The 12,219-nt window shown below is 36.7% G+C and overlaps 1 protein-coding gene and 1 long non-coding RNA gene across 2 annotated transcripts in view; one reads left to right on the top strand and one right to left on the bottom strand.

The window, feature by feature from the left end:
* The window catches only part of LOC134753970 (DE-cadherin), a 372,368-nt gene that overhangs the window by 91,127 nt on the left and 269,022 nt on the right, over positions 1 to 12,219 (bottom strand). The gene's annotated exons all lie outside the window — the stretch shown is intronic.
* Positions 4,002 to 12,219, top strand: part of LOC134754759 (uncharacterized) — a 232,013-nt gene continuing 223,795 nt past the window's right edge. Inside the window, exon 1 of the long non-coding RNA XR_010128975.1 lies at positions 4,002 to 4,053. This is a non-coding gene — a long non-coding RNA (uncharacterized LOC134754759). The remainder of the gene's footprint in view (positions 4,054 to 12,219) is intronic.

Here is a 12,219-nt window from a genome sequence, read left to right as displayed (position 1 = left end):
GTTGTGACATCGACGATTTTTTGGAATCCATAACGAGCTCGCAATAGCGGGCGTTTGTTAGTTCAAGTTACTAGCTAACAAACGCGCACTGATGCGAGCTTGCTAACAGTTAATAGGTTTCAAAAAATCGACGATGTCAACTCTCCTCTGTCACAACTCACCTCGGTCTCCCCTACGCGAGCGTCAAAAGCGACGAAAGAGCTAGTAGACGGTCTCCACATTTACCTCAGGCGATCTTTCTTCATAACCCTACACCAGCCCTTTAGAGTTTAGGGCATTAATTAAATAGAAAATATAATACATATATGTTATTCCAAGTTATAAACTAGCAGTGTATCAAATTACATCCAAATCCATAAAATATTTGGGAATTTTTCACGTTTATAATATTATGTTTATTAGATTTGGTTTAGGCGTCATATTTAAATAGTTAAATAGATACATTAAATCGGTGTATCCTTTATCTCTAATAATTACGTATTCACAAATTAAACCTACGCAAACCGCGTAAAAATTAATCAGTGTTCACTCATCATTGAGTTGCCTTAATTATGCTCTTGTATTGCTTCCTGACATGGCGACCCTGACACTTGCCTAAGTCATTATTCCACTACGACAAACTGAAGAGAAACCGATGAATTTCGAGTATGTTCGTGAAACAATGGTTTCCAGATTGATTTGGGAACAATGCGATGTGTTCGGAGTTTAACGTATCGGCACACGTTCTGTAGGATTATGGGTACAAGTTGTCGGGATTTCAGTACGTGGACTATTAGAGAATAACTTATAGTGAATCGTATCTAGTAGTAAAACACTTTATTGTACAGTCGCCATCAGATATATCGGAGCGGCTATGGTGTTCACAATATCTTAACACGCACTATCGCCTTGACAATAGAGGCGTGTTCAGATATTTTTGAGCGCCTTGGCCGCTCCGATATATCTGATGGCGACAAAGAATACACAAAACAGAAAAAAAAACATATCATATTAATACAAAGGCGAAATTATCCCTTTAGGGATTCAAGGGGTTGTTTTTGCAACTATTACGATTGAAAAAAAAATCACTCACAGAACATCGACATATGATCAGCCAGAATGTATGAAGCAGGAAATAAATTTCGGGGTTGATGCTATGGTAAAAGTTGCTAAGTATGACCTAAATTTACCTCGCAAAATACGGCTAAGGGTTAAAAACATGTATAATTCTGTTTTTGATAAATAATTTCGTGCTGTCCTAGATGTCAACATTTTTCATTCCATGAATGAAGCGTTTCATGTAAACCCAATCCTTGTGCCAATTAAAACGGAGCAATATTTGGAAATATTGATATTTCAATATTGCAGTATACTACATTAAAAAAACCAAAGATAGATATAACTCCGTAATAGATAGATACAGTCTAAGGAAAAAACGTGCCTCGAAAATCAAGAAAATTTGATTCTCGTTCAGAGGGCGCTACTAGTTTTGGCCTACAGTCGTATAGATGGCGTTGACGGTTTCGTTTGTTATTTAACAATTTTAACGCATATCAGTAAAAGAACATGGGTCAAAATCATAAAAATAATTAATGCAAATAAAAAAAAACATTTTATCTATACTTAAATACATTCTGTAGTATTTTTATAAATCTTCATTTTTAGTTTTAAAGTGTGTCGACAGATGGCAGTGAATTTACTGGGGTTACAAAATTTACTATGACAGTACCGCTCTAGTATAAGTTACTCTATGAAAAAATCAATCAAATAAATTGAGTAAAATACAAGCAGATGCTTGTCAGATCAGATGATTTCAGCGAGATTTGAAACGTGGTTGTTTACGTTTTCGTTTTCGGGTATTGTGATATTTACAAAATAGTGAAAGAAAAATTATATTGTTTACTATATTGATTTTACGGCCGCCGTTTTGTATTTTATAGAAACACACCTATCTACATGTTACTACACATAGCTACAACTCAACTGTTTAATAATAATAAAACGTTTATTTATTTAGATAACAAGATCCATTTTTGTTAGTAATCTACAAACTAAACCTAAAAACTATGTTAGTATTCGTACCTCACTAATGACAACGTATTTTTAATTAAGTGTTGCATTATTGAGCACTCATTCCTTACAGCTATTGTGTTCAGGAGGCTGTTTGGGCTGTCACGTATTCTGTTCAGAAGCGATGCCATCTTTTTCCGCAGCAGAGCATTGAGACTGTCTACGCGTGCTTCCGCGAACATGGTCGATGCACTGCAGAAACGTGACAACCCCAGCAGCGCCCTGAAAGCGTTATTATACTGGACGCGCAGAGAGCTGAGCGACCGTTGCGTACAGTCCACCCACAGTGCAGCCGAGTACAGCGAAGTGCAGTATGCTCTAAAGAGCGTAGTTTTGACTGCAGGTGTACACCGCGCGAATCTGCGGGCGAGCATGATCGCCCGAACCGCCAGCGCTCTGCGCTCCCGTTCTACATCTACATCATTTAAGTATATCCATCCAGTAGTTTATGTTGCAAGGGAATGAAGAATATGACTTCTAAGTGATATGATCAAGTTTTGGAAACAAATGAAATTATTTTTATTAAATATTTAAATTTGTGTTTTATTTTAAGTAGGCCAGTGGTGAAGGCCGGGTCCGGCCTTCACCACTGGAGGGCTTCGTCACTTTTTCTTTAATATATGACATCTATTATAAGTGATATATTTATTAATTATACATTTAAAAACCAGTTTTTTGGTAAAAGTTTGTGTTTAAACCAACCCTCTACACAAACTTTTTGATCGAGCGAAGCGTTTACGTTTCAGATTGGGCAATAATGCTTCCGTATGTCCAGCTGTTCTCTACTGGTCGTATTTCTAAACCGATTTTCGTGAAATTTTTAATTATTTTATTTTATTTATTGGAGAAACAACAGAAGTATGCGACAGGATAATAGGTTACATTGTTAGGTACATATATGATTGAGATGAACACTTAGTTCCTTAAACGCTCTCACTAAAACATACTTAAAATAAACGGACTTGACTAAAAGGTATTATGTTTACAAACAAGTTTACAAAGTGTTCCAGACCATGCGTATGTGTATTGTAATTAGGTACTAACCGCCAGACACCGAACCGAACCAACCGAAGACAATATTAGGTACTATAATTAAAATGAATGAGAAAAGAAAACAAAAATACCAAAAACTTGGAAATACTGGCTACCAATCTAATCAATATAGGTAACATTAAGTAGGTACTATGACAATTGACAGTAGCGATACTATAGCAATTTTGCGAGCAGGTTTAATAATTCTATGAAATTTTTTGTCGGTTTTGTTTTTGGATATTTTTCAACTGGCGAAAGAAGAGATTCTCGAGTTCTGCGGCTCACAGAGCCAGTTGTATGTGCTGCGTAGGTACACTGATAGGTTTAGCCAGCCGTCACCGTAGCTTGTTCCACAAATGCTATTATGCAGGTGTTCTGGTCCATTGTACTGTGTTTAGTGAAGGCTTTGTACGGAGCCACTGGAGTGCTGAGAGTATCAAGTGAACGTTCGTCTTGCAAATTTGATAATAGCTGAAGTGCTCCACTTCTTACGTGAATGCGGTGTACTAGGTTGGGAAATACGGTACATTAAATCTCGGCAAGAAGATCGGATGAACATAAACCTGTTTATATAAATAGCTTGCCCACGACTTCGTCTGCGTGGAGTTAGTTAATTTGGGTAGCTTACTTTTTATCCAATCTGCTTTTTATCGATTCCCCATACAAACTTCCACATCCCCTTTTCACCCCCTTTAAGGATGACTTCTGGGATAAAAACTACCCTATGTCTTTCCCCGGGACTCAAACTATCTCTATACCAAATTTCAATTAAATCGGTTCAGCGGTTTAAGCGTGAAGAGGTAACAGTCAGACAGACAGACAGACACACTTTCGCATTTATAATATTAGTATTCTGACGACCAGTCTGGCCTAGTGGTCCTGGGTTCGAGTCCCGGTAAGGGCATTTATTTGTGTGATGCTGACGAGCACAGATATTTGTTTCTGAGTCATGGGTGTTTTCTATGTATTTAAGTATTTATATTATATATATCGTTGTTTGAGTACCCATAACACAAGCCTCCTTGGGCTTACCGTGGGACTTAGTCAATCTGTGTAAGAATGTCCTATAATATTTATTTATTATTTATTTATTTAGTATGGATTATGGGATAATGTTCCACAAATCGACCTAGTACCACAGTAAAGCTCAATAAAGCTTGTATGCTTGAGCGCGACATTACTGCCGACTGCATTGCTACCGCAAATGTCAAGATCTATGTTGCTGACCGCAATATGACATTTGCAGTAATGTCGCGCTGCAATATACTCGTGTGATCTGAATTTAAATGGTACCTTATTTGTGAAATAAAATTATGAACACGGATTATATCGCGTATATTGAATTTATAATACATCCCGACGTTTCGAACCCTTTACAGCGTTCGTGGTCAACTGGTGACTAAGGACAAACTACAATGTGCAGAAGTACCCACATACAAAAATAATGAACCATAATAAATTATAAACTTTAAGCTGGTTATACATGCAAAATCGGTTATTAAGGCTGGTTATACATTACAACTAGTTTCAAGTTCATACGCGATAAAGGTACCTTATTTCGTGATTAAAATATAAGGAATGAAGAGCAAGAAATGATGTTAGAATAATTGGTGAAAACTAGTTTTCACGATGGCACTTTGTGAAAACTAATTTTGACTGTAAAATCCCAGTTAAAATTAGTTTTCACCGATAAATAGGGGCCGCGTTTTCATTAAAACGGACTTTTACGGTGACATACTTGTATACAAGTAGTGCATTATACTAACCGCAACACCAATTGGCGACTGAAGTCATATTGATATCTCTTTCATGCTTATTCAGATCTAGTGCTATTGAAAGAGATGGCTTTATAAGTTCAGTGACCACTTGGTACTGCGATTACTATAGCACGTAGCACACACAACGCGGTATCAGCGCGCTGTGACATAATCTTAAACTACGGCTATCTGCCGTTATCGGAGTTAGCGCGAGTGCCAGTTAGGGTTGTCACCTTAACACTACACAAAATGAAATAAAACTATGAAAACGGATTATGTCGCGTATATTGAATTTATAATACATCCCGACGTTTCGAACTCTTTACAGCGTTCGTGGTCAACGGGTGACGGGCGATATAATCCGTTTTCATAGTTTTATTTCATGAGTAACTATCGCGGTAACCGAAGACAATATTAACTACACAAAATCTTTACTAGTGATCCTGTGTACGAACTGTACGAATTTGAATCTATTGATAAATTAACCTGGACATTTAACATTTAATGTTTAGCATCATTATTTTAGTAATTTTATAAATGAACTTGACATTTAATGTTGCATAAACGTCGATAAAATATAGAATTACAAATATAGATGCTGTTGCTATTAGTATAAGATATATGTAATTATATACCTAGACTTAAGAAATATTAAGTGCCCTTACAGGGTGTCATGTACCTATCATCCTCAAACTGTAACACCTAAAGTATTATGAACATGACTGCAATACAATAATGAATAAGAATAAAAAGTTGACAGTTTTAGACCCGAATCCTGGTAATCCCTACTTAAGTTACGGGTGTCTCCCACTGTAGGAGTAGAGTACAGATGTAGGAGTCCTACATCTGTACATAAATATGTTTCGTCGCGTAGTAAATCAGTTTTGCAAAAAAGCAGTCGAAGTTTTTAACAGAGTATTTTTTTTTTCAAAAGAAATACTTCTTTCTAGATATAAACTCTTTACACGTCCGTCGGTATACAATTACACATTACATTAGATATTAAATATACATTAAACAACTATTACTATTAAAATCTTAATACTTATTTACAAAAAGAATTCGTCAATGGTGAACAATGCATCTTTGACTAAGTACCCAAAGGGTAAAAACGGGACCCTATTACTAAGACTCCGCTGTCCGCGTGTCTGTCACCAGGCTGTATCTCATGAACCGTGATACCCAGACAGTTGAAATTTTCACAGATGATGTATTTCTGTTGCCGCTATAACAACAAATACTAAAAAGTACGGAACGGCGAGTACGACTAGCACTTGTCCGTTTTTTTAATATCGTATGCAAGTAAATGACAACAAAATATTCATATCGTATTGTATATCTGTCTGCCCCTAACTATCGCGTCCCTACTGGTAATGGGTTTAATTGTTATGTAAACAACCCGGAATAATCTACATTGACTGAATAATATCAAAACATTAGCATATCTCCGGCGTGAAATATTTTACACGCACGCTTTGGCGAGATTATCTTTTACATTGCGGGTTATGTCTCCGCGTGGAATTGCCGTTTCAAGTACAATCACGGCAGAAATGCTACGCGTCAAAGGCAAATATATCCTAAACAATAAAGTTATCGGGTTCTTCACCATGAGCCCGTTAGGTAAGGGCTCGAACTTAGGGCCACTGCTTAGTCTAAGACCTAGTTTTAAGACTAAGCTTATATAATTTTGCCTCGCCTTCAGGGCGCAGGTATAACTCCGATCTTAAGCATAGGAAAGCCCAGGGGGCCGATTTTTGAATTTCGCCCGCTCGATTTCGTGTATTTCGTTCAATCTCCTATCTCCGTTACTAGGCATTTAAATTCTAAACTGAAATAAATGTCATATAATGGAATCTAACCAGCGTCCCCCGTTTACCGGACAGGTGCCTGAACCGCTCGGCTATCCGGTCACGGTGGCATGGGTCGAAATTTCCAAGTATATGACAATTTCCCGAAGGCTTGTGGCGCCCCCTGGCCTTCTCTAAGGTAGAACAGTATGGTTCGACCTTCTAACTGAATCAACTCGGGTTTACGGGCTAGCGAAGATTTAGCGGGTTAGCGGGGATTTTCATAGAAAATAATTTAATTTGTTCTTAGAGCATTTAAATTCTACTAATAGAATTGAAAACGAGAGGTCAATACCACTAGATTCTCAATTTATATCGCTCGTATTTCAAAAATTAGAATTACGCGGTTTTCCACCGATTTTCGAGAAATCGAGCGATCGAAATTCAAAAATCGTCTCCCTGTGCGGCTCGGCTTAAAAGCGGTTACAAAAAATAATTGTTACTTTTGTCACTGACTGTACAACGACCCAGATTGTGAACGAAGGAGTTGAGGACCAATTGTTTTTCCGTTGAAACTTTAAGCCAGGATAACGGTCAGAAATTGCTGAATATGTATATGTAAGTAAGTACCGATTTTGTTAGATTTACTTTCATTCTTAGGTATTGTTTCAGTTAAAATTGATATTACGAGTATAGTCATAGTATTCATAAATGGCGAATTTGTTGAAAATCATTCAAACATCGAAGATATTGAATAAAAAACCTCGGTAAGGATTTGAACCTGTATCAATACGCTTTACAGGGGCTACCAAAACGCAAACTCGTGGCAATAATTATGTTATAATAATAAAACATTAACCTCTAATTCATACCACATTACAAATCTCATTTAATTTATGTACTATTTTCATATAAATACATAAGTTAAAATGACAGATTAAGATTAAGACTAGCTAGATTGCTCTGAAACTTTGTACTTACAATAGGATAAGGTATACCTATGTCTGTAATTAGTTTATATAGCTTTAGATCCATAGATAAAAAAATACAGCGTATTTAAGTTTTTCATACAAAACTTGTTTTTGCTCTATTTCGTTTGTTTTATAAACTGGAACTATATAAACTAATTTCAGACCTAGATATACCTCATGTCATTGTATGTGCAAAGTTTCATTACAATCCAACACGTAGTTTTAAAATGAGAGCGGAACTACGGTTGTATGGGAAGGTGCAATTCCCCCCAAGCTTGCCGGGGACTGTTAAGACACTCGATTATTAGCTAATTGAACACGCCACAAGTGTTTATAAACAATTGCCAGTTACCAAGTTAGAAAGAAGTCACAACTAACTTAAATCCTTGAAAACAACAAACAACTACTAACATATACTTATCGTAAATTTCCATACACTACACTAAAGTGACTTGCATTAAAGCATTTCACCATAATAATTACGTGAACAATAACACCCCTTTGGGCCTTTTGTAGTATAATAAACGTTTTAGTCACAAAGAGGTTTTTGTGCGGCCGTCAAACCGTTTGATGGATAGAAAACTATCGGAACCTAAAAAGCTAATGATTTAACGGGTTTTACGATAAGCCTCGTGACTATTTACGAAAAAATATGTACCCGATGGCTAGCAGCAGCTAGTAAATTTAGAGCTCCCCACACTGGTGTCTTGCGAGCGTCGGCGTCTACTGTTTTTACCGTTTTTTTTGTATACTTACTGCGACAATAAATGACTTTTTTTTTGTCAATTTTTGTTTTTTTGGCTAGACGCTGACGCACAAAAGCCGCTAGTAGGTAAAGGGCAGTTTCATTAAAACTCCGCTTATTTAGAGGTCTGTTTTTAGGGTTCCGTACCTCGAAAGGAAAAAACGGAACCCTTATAGGATCACTCGTGCGTCTGTCTGTCTGTCCGTCTGTGACAGACTATTTTTTTCCGAAGCTGCTGGACCAATTAAGTTGAAATTTGGTACACATATGTAAGTTTGTGACCCAAAGACGGACATGTAACGTAAACAAATGAATTTTAAACACTTTTGGGGGGGGGGGGGGTAAATGAGAAAATTAAAAAACCAAGTTTTTCAAACTATATCGTGTAAATCGTGTTACATATCAAATGAAAGAGCTCATTGTGAGAAACTAATTTTTTTTAGTAATTTTAAAATCAATGGTTAACAAGTTATTTAAGAAAATAGCCAAAAACATCTCCGAAACTAATGGGCCTAAAATTTTGAAAAAATACACAATATAGAGTACCTATAGATGACAGGAAAACCTATTAGAAACGTGCAGTCAAGTGTGAGTCGGTCAGTTTTGATCCGACACATACGGGTTTTTACCTAAGACATTTTACTCACGTTTCACATAAAAAATACATTGTTAAAAGTTGTGTAATGTACGGAACCCTTGGAACGCGAGTCCGACTCGCACTTGGCCGGTTTTTTTTCTGGACATGTAGCAAAGTTGTAATAACCTTTGTGAATACCTAGTTTGGGCTAAAGCCTAATTGATAGAGCATTACTGAAGTAAATCGGGGAACGATAAAATGGACGTATGGAGGAGAGGGTTTAGGTTCATATAATGGGTTACCAGATTCACATTTTATGCCTAGGCACGGAACAATATCGTTCACGCGAATTTAGGGCATGTTCGTAAAATCTGTTTCATTTACATAGCGCCTGCTCTGCTGAAAGAAATTTGAGGTTTGGATACAGTAGCTACATTTCATAATTAACTTCAAAATTGTGACACTATGTCATTCTGCGCGTATAAAACCATGTTCAAAAGGTTAAAGAATAACAACGCCCAATGAATATAATCTTTAATATCCAAATTCTTATAACCAAAAGAAAATTCCGTATCAATAATCCTACCTTATTGCTTATCGTATTTTACCAAAGTACACAAAGCGATCCACGCGCAATTTCCCACCGTCAATTTCAAATAAAAATTGCTAAAGAACAACTCATTTCCTTACAAAAACGCTTTCATGGGGGAATTCGGCCAAATGTTTCCTGTGCTTTGATCCTCTAGGCATATTGGAAAACAGCAGTGGCACTCGTACGCCATATTGTTTTGTACAAGGCGCCCAATTCTGATTTAAACTTAACGTTTTAATTTTATTTTGTTACAATCTTGACAAACGCTCACTGATTGGTTCGCGCGCACGTGATAATTGGTGTCATTAGGGCATTTATCTCTCACTTATTGGAGCGCTTGACATGCACTGCGAGCCGTGTCAAAGTCTTATCATAATAAGATCAAAACAGTAACAAATTGTTAATTTAGCATCGGCCTATAGTAGTTTCATGTCGGAAATGTGCTTTCGTGTGAAGCGTTGTTCGGTAATTTGCTCTAGGCCTCGTGTAATCAGAATATTGCCTTCATTATGTATGTGCTTTGATTACAGGATTCTCTCTACATTGTAATTACTGTTATACGCTGATTTGGTGTATAATTTGTCTTGTTACTGGTAAGATAGAGGCAATATAAATCCATAATTATGGCATTTGGTTTAAATGCGTCAACGGTCCAAAATAACAGAGTATATAAAATATTGTCTTCGGTTACCGCGATAGTTACTCATGAAATAAAACTATGAAAACGGATTATATCGGAGAATGTATAAAACAAATTGCTCGTGTTTTGCTAATAATCCAATTAACCTTTTACATTTCAAACGATTACTAACTGCGAACGGTAAAACCCGATATCTGTTTACTTTCCTTTAAGACATCTTTTTCCTCCTTGCGCATTTAAAAATGCCCATTTATCTTCATCTTGAAACTCCTATTAGCTATGAATAAATATCGTTAAACAGGGAAAAATGAAATTAATCCCTCTTTTGTGTAGGATCGTCATATTTTCATCGTAAAGATAAGACCCTAGAATACAATTATCTTATAAATTGAAAAATGGCACGCAAGCTTAAACTGGGAGCTTTGATGTGTGGAATGGAAGATCAAATAGACAATTATCGGTATTATATTAAAGACGCGCGCAATGATTTTCTATGCGGGGAAAGGCTGAGTAATTTTTAAGCGAACATTTACTCAGCAGAGTGAAAGATCTTTTGCTTTCCTCAGCCACAAAGAGTCGTATCTGAAGTAGTTAACTTAAATTACGTAGCTAAATACCTCATTGTGCCATTCTCAATCAAAAGGGTACTTATTGTCGGTTGTCAATAAGGCGCTATTTTCATATGGCATTAATTTGAAATCCACCTTATCGACAAGCGACAATGTGGTAACTTCTGGTTGAAAACGTCACAAGTAATTATTGAACTCGGGCAAGTACCTAATCTATTTGTGTAGTTTTATATAGCGAGAGAAATTAATCATAGTAAGGTAAACACTAATTTACGTTCAAGTCAAGACCAATGAAAATAAACTTTGAATTTAAATACGTCGATTAACGAAATACGTCGTGAAATTAATTATATTCGAGTTCCATTCAATTCGTACTTTTATTTTTCTATGTTTTAAACATTTTGTATTTATCTCAATCTGCATGTGCAAACTACGTATGCGTAAAATATGTATGGTTTTGTTTACTGACAAGCTTGACAAAGGCCTTTGAAAACTGTCACGCTCAAATAAACGCAGTATAAAACCTATTTCCTGTGTTAGGCCTAACACGTAAATGCTATTCAAAGTTCATCACCTAAGGGTGTAACAGAAGAGGTAACTACAGTAGGCTTTAAGAAACAAAAAACAAACAGTTACAACGAAAAAAATAAAAAAATAAACGGGCTACGATCAAAAAGACGTCACGAAAAATCCTGCTACCGCGAAAATCGAAAATTCGTCTCTCTTGCATATTCGAGCGATAGTGGTACATAGACGATAAAACTAAAGAAATTGTTCGCGGTAAATTACAAGCTAACGAAGGAAGACAGATAAAAAAGGAAAAAATTAAACAAAACTTATCATATCGTTTATCGATGTATATGCATTTATGGTAACTTGGGCTACCTTCCCAAGATTTGGCGTTAAGACTTGTATTAACGAGCAACGCAGATATCCTTTTACGCTGTAACTAGGCCTTGTTGCGATTTCTCAGTACATTTTCCTTCACCGAATGCTAGTGGGAAATATCAAATGATTTCTACCTCCTGCTTGAAACACTAGACTATTGTGGCTCGTAGGCAAACATAAACCCTGCTTTTAGAACCTAAAGGAGGAATTCCACCAATGTTCGGCACTGTGCGGCACAAGACTTTTTGTACTGAATATGCTTGTGCCGAACAGTGCTGCACATTGGTGGAATTCTGCCTTATCTGTTCGCTTTTTTGTCTTTTTCAACCCGAAAAATCCGAATACTCACGACTGTGGCGTCGCCATGGCGAGTACGGGACACTTTAAGGTGACATTCGGGTCAAATCTGAGTAGTAATGCGGCTACGAACGTCATTCATTTTATACAGGAAATTGACAGTGACAGCGCCCGCGTCAAGGCTGCAGCATTAACATCGCAACAGTTATGTAGCTGCAGTCGCCATACTAACGTCCTTAATTATCTTTAGTTATCCATCCTTTAGATATCTAGCGACCGACTGTCAAAACCTATTAATTGCCTGAATTTCTATCA

The sequence above is a fragment of the Cydia strobilella genome, chromosome 1 (genome assembly GCF_947568885.1).
Source record: "Cydia strobilella chromosome 1, ilCydStro3.1, whole genome shotgun sequence".
Classification (NCBI taxonomy): domain Eukaryota; kingdom Metazoa; phylum Arthropoda; class Insecta; order Lepidoptera; family Tortricidae; genus Cydia; species Cydia strobilella.
Note: the sequence above shows the minus strand (reverse complement) of the source record. Positions and strands in the feature narration are given on the sequence as shown.